At 39.0% G+C, this 5651-nt stretch overlaps 1 long non-coding RNA gene across 1 annotated transcript; it reads left to right on the forward strand.

Annotated features, from left to right (window-relative positions):
• The first annotated feature begins 1256 nt into the window (after window positions 1-1256).
• LOC122885714 lies at window positions 1257-4476 on the forward strand. Its single transcript, XR_006380177.1, has 3 exons — window positions 1257-2596; window positions 2738-2895; window positions 4358-4476. It is a non-coding gene; the product is annotated as an uncharacterized LOC122885714 (long non-coding RNA).
• The last annotated feature ends 1175 nt before the right edge of the window (window positions 4477-5651 follow it).

Here is a 5651-nt window from a genome sequence, read left to right on the forward strand (position 1 = left end):
CCTTTTAATACATGGTACAAAATGTAACATATACGTTCATAACTATGCATACAATTGTATATCTACAAGCCATGATGACAATCTGAATTCTGACAGTGCGAGATATTATACCAAATGGCCCACAAGTTGCTGTGCCAGGAAAACTTAAATAAGTAGTAAGTATGTTTGCTGACCTTTATTTTGAGCTTTGTCAGTGGTTGTGGGCTCTCTTCACCACTGTGGTGTTTGACCTCCTGCTAACCACAAGATCATCCAAAGAGGAGCTAGCATTAGCAGGGTATCTTAGCTCTACTAGGCCAAGCTACACCCATTGGCTCTGCAGTGCAGCGAGCAGCTTCTTCTCTGAGCAGTCCAGCGAGTAGGGTATCTCTACTCCATTCCTTCTGAGCCATATGTCTATTTGTAATGGACGGTAGTGTGGAGATTCTCAAATTTATGGACACCTCACCTTGTATAATGTCCATTGCAAAGAAGCTATAAGATGGAACATTATCAAACTTCTGGGCAGGAGCTGTATAAGGAACATCAATTATTGCTGAAACAGGTCTTCAACCAAAACCTGTTTGAGTATTAGAAGGTTACTTTAATCTGTTTTGTGCAAAGAACAGAAATCAGTGACTTGCATTGGTCTGCATTCCTGATGTATCTCTGCAAGTGGTTCAGTGTTGTCTCCTCTTTCCACAGACACTGTTTGCAGCATTTCTGTCACCTTCTTGTTTGTTACTTTTTTTGACTCAGACAAATACAGCACATTAGCTTTATGAAGTAGATTCAGCTGCACATCTGTAATTCCGCCTCTGGAGACATATCCTTTTCCTCAGTGAAACCCCTCTGGAGTACAGAGTACAGTAACTGTTCACGAATGAAACAGACAGCATCCTGCAGATTACCGTACTGCTTTCTTCTGGAGAGACCTCTTGATCTAAGAATTTGTTTAAGTGTACTTTCATTAATTACATAACCATGCATGCCTATTGAGCAGTAGTACTGTCTATATCAGCATACTTAATGCCCAGAAAAGTTCAATGAGCTGATATACTGTTGTGTTGCACTGGGAGCAGCTGAGTAGAAAGAGACGTATGGCTCTGAAGGAATGGAAGAAGAAAAGTATTGCGAGGAAACGCAAAATATTGTGAGGGAATGCAAAAGTAGTCCTCAAAACAATTCTTGCCGTGACCTTTAGGGGGCTCTGTAGCTCATTTTAGAAATCACACGTTGTAAGTTTATTAGAACAGCATTTGTTGGAAAGCTAGACACTGGCGGCTAATGAGTTACCACGGGCTGTATGCGGTAAATTGCACGCTAATGTTAGCTAACTTGCTAACCTCTATGGGAAATTATAGGGGTAAGCTAACAGGCTAGAAAAGCAGTGGAAACCGGATATGCAGTAGTGCCCTTGCCTTACGAAAGTCGGAACAAACTTTTAAATTAGGCCTTGTAGATCTAATATGAGTGAAGAATTCAGCTATTGGATTGCTTATTTCTCATCTCAAATTTGTTCACAAAGAGATTTTGGCGGACTGCTAGGGTGAAACAAGTGAACGTTTACGTAGCCTACCTCATACAACAGAACCCTACTACGTATGCTCAAAACCCATTGGCTCACAGAACCAGTGGCCTCAGGAGGGAGGACTGCAATTGGATCCTTCTCCACCCATCGCCGGGCACGATCCTCAGAAAATGAAGGCTCACTAGCTGTGTTAGCTAATGCTGGAACCCAGAAACAAATATCTATGATCTATTGTTTGTTTGATAATCTAATCAAAGAACACATTTTCTTGCAGTGGCCTTTCTAAAATGAGCAGTGGTAAAAGTTATTATATTCTGTTATGATCAAGTAGTTGACAAGCAGACAGTGTTAGCTAATGCTAGCTAGTTGAAAAGTTGTTGTACAAAACATATGATGGATGGAGCAGGAGTTTATAATACTGTGAAGTGATTCGCTGAATTAAAAAGTGATTGTCAACTGGTTCAGGCAGCGCATTGGTGAAATTAGTTTTTGACTGACAGTGGATTGTAAGCCTCTGACTGGCCAAATAAAAAAAATGATTGGCAGTTACCATGCCCTCTCAACGTCTCTGGTCTGCAGAGATACAAACTTGAGTCCAGTGGCCTTCACACACACAAACAATTCATGGAAGTGCGCAAGAGGATGCACGTGTTTGCGCGCGTGGTTAGAAAATTCCAGTTTTAGTAATAGAATGGTCCATCTAAAGTAACGGTATCCCTAAAACGTTAGCTTTAAAACTATTCACCTAAAAAATTGTAAAAGCTTGGCCACTACAGCCACCACCAAAATACAGAGGGACAGTTTTTAGCAAATGTTAGCTAAGATAATGTTAGCTTAAAAATGATTAGATTAACATTAAGATAATGCAATTAAAACAATGTTTAATGTTCGCTAAAGGCTAAAGTTAGCCAAAAATTGTAGTTTGTCATCAGACAAACATCCAAAAGTTGGATCCGTGTATTCATAATAAATATTGAGGGCCATGCAAATTAAGGGAGTTTTCCAGGAGAAACAACAAAACGGGAGGGCGTTGGGAGATGGCCTTGAAATACGGGAGAAACCCAGGAAAAACTGGAGCGTTGGCAGGTATGTAATGTAATACTTTATTACACAGTTTTTGGGCAAGGGTACCGACACTTTTGTAACGTTAAGTTCATTAAGTTGTCAAACTTGAGTAATGCAAGGTGTTGAATATTGTAAACCTAAAATTACATTGTTTTTTTTCAGGTCTATGTCCTATTTGACTTCCACAAAGACTGACTTTCCCACTCATGGTCTGGGAAAAATAAATGGACTGATGACTGCAACGCCCACAGCAGAAAGCAAAAAGCACACTGCAAAATGCTTATGGAGGACCTGCCATGTCACATTTTGGAAACTTTCTGGTATGTAGATGATATACAGCATATGTGTTTTCACTGTTTAATTTTTTTTCCCATGTTCATCACAGATCAGAAAAGGCAGCATCACACTAATATTAGGGAACAGGACTTATTCTTTTTATATAATAAAATATACTGGTTTTGCTGAAAGTTTGGTGAGGATGATAAGATGCAAAGACGATGTGATAAAACATTGACTAAATTCAAATACATACATTTTACAGTCCGAATATTTTAGGAAGTATACCCCCTGTACAATATAATGCCACCCAGCACAAGAGCCTGGTTATAAATCCTAACTTAGTGAAACTTAAAATGTAACATTTTTGTTGCGTCAGAGAGGTGTTGATTCACCTTTATGGCTCATGATACTTTATTGGGTGATTATATTTTCACTTTATGAGGTTACACAACCTCACCATCAACTTCTTCACAACATCACAGGTACTCCTTTACTTTGGGGAAAGTAACTGATTTCAGGGTCTAGAGAAAGTTTGTCAGCATGAAAGTTATTGAGCGTGACAATCGTCACCATATTGCAGGGATACCTGTTTGGCAACCTGTTACAAGTAATTTAGTCATTAATGGTAGAGTGTCATGGTATTGAAGTATGGGAAATCAGTGGCATGGTAGTGGTGCACTTATAATGGTACAATACCATTTTACTGGTAAAAATGTAACTCCAAACAACCAGTGGAGTTGAAACCTGCCGCCCCAGCTGGCCAGTAAGTTTGAACCCACAGCAACCCTTCTTACTGTGAGGCGACGGTGCTAACCACCGCACCATTGTGCCTCTATGTGGAGTTTGCATGTTCTCCTTATGCCTGTATGGCATAGCAACTTTAAAAAAAAACAACCTTATTTTGTAAATAGGTTTCTTACTCTTGTGATCAAAAACATTGCTCTGAAGCTCAATTCTGAGGCTATTCTGTAAATAGTTTTCTAATAATATAGCAACTTCTGATCAACCCATATCAATTTCAGGCTTAAATTAACAACTTTCGGTTCGTCCCACCCACATCCGGTTTAAACCCTGCCCATTCCGAGTACGGATACAAATACAGATAATTTAGTTAGGTTGAACAGATACAGATCATGGTGTACTCGCTCATTCCTAGTAGTACCAAAATGCCATGCCATTTTTTTCACCACATTATTTTTTAAACTAAATATTGATATGCTCATGGGCAGGCACTGCTACTGTTGTTTACTGAGCCACATTCATTCATTCATCTAAGGATAGCCATTTTCATTTTGCCTAAATACATTTTTTGTAAGTGTTATGTGACTCTGTCATAGTTCTGTTTCCATTCTGTGGACTTGTAATGGTGGACAGTTTAAAATGCTTGGAAGAGTGGACTATAAAATAAGATACAGCTAATGCTAAGTGTATGTGCATTACAGTTTTGTGTGTGATATAGGTAATACTAACAACCTAATGGGACAACATGCTTTAAATTTGCAGTGTTTGGGATTATCTGAGCAAAGCGGCTGCAGTAAAGTCCATCCACTCCTCCTGGCTCGGGAATGTTGGCAAGCTGCGCCGATCCCCGAAATGATGTGACAAGTCGACCTCAAGTCAAGGTAACACTTGTGAACAGATAAAATAAGTTCATAGTTATTAACTTTAGAAAGCAACAACACCAGTATAGCAGATTTAATACTGTATTCAGTACAGCTATCAAACCCCAACCCAGCTGTCATACATATTTAACATTTCTTAAGAAGAATCTTTGCTGCCTCTATGACAAATAGTACAGCTCACAACAGTAGAAGCAGAGGCTGCTGCCAGCTTTTGGGAAAAAGCTGTGCAGACCGCACCAGCACATCAGTTTCACATGGTGCTGACTCCCTCCTGAACTCCCTCATATTACCAGCCAGAATGAGGCCACTGTGTCTGCACAGCAGAAAAAATGCGAGGTTGTCTTACCAGTAAAGTTGAACCTGGCCCAGCTCTTGCCACTATGCAATGCAACATCATCCAGCAATGTAACTTGAACGGGGTAATTCTAAAGTTTACCTTGTGGTCGAGTTGTAAAATCCAGTCTCGTAGTATTATAAACCACTGTGCAGTGTTTTGGCATCTGATAAGCCTTCAAACTCATCGATCTATTAATCAAATCAGGCTTCCTGGATCGTATTTCCCTTCCACAAAACAGTGCTGTTTACAGCATGGATGCCCAGCTAATGTGAAACCACATTACATTTACCATTTTATATTAGTTAATACAAAACTATTTTCCGTACATATAAATCTAACCCTGACCCAGCAGAAATCCTGGGTCTTGTGTTATTTGTGAATGCTGGTTGTGTCTGGTGTCAGATTTTACTAAGAATTTTTGAAACTTGTCTTCATTATAATCTTATACAATATAAGGGGCTTGGGAGACAGATTCACCCATAAATAGCATGGTGATAGCTCTTTAACTTTTCCATAAGTTGGGGGGAACTGTGTCAATTATTGCCGATCACGTCACCTGTAATAATATTAAACATATTGTTTCAGCAATAACATATTCAAGGAAAAAGCCTTTTCATTTGCTCCATTCTTGTTCATTTTTTCCAGCATTTTCCACTGTGGTGCATACATTCATCTAATTTAATACATGAGATGTGTAAAATATACAGCAATAGGTCTACTGGATTGTGACTTAAAGGTTTTTGATGCCATAACTTTATTTTACAAAGCAGCTTAACTTGAATTTAGTGTTGTAATGAAATTTTTATATGTTCATCACATTGTTTGGTAATAAAAGTTA

This window comes from Siniperca chuatsi, linkage group LG12 (genome assembly GCF_020085105.1).
Source record: "Siniperca chuatsi isolate FFG_IHB_CAS linkage group LG12, ASM2008510v1, whole genome shotgun sequence".
NCBI classification, from domain to species: Eukaryota; Metazoa; Chordata; class Actinopteri; order Centrarchiformes; family Sinipercidae; genus Siniperca; species Siniperca chuatsi.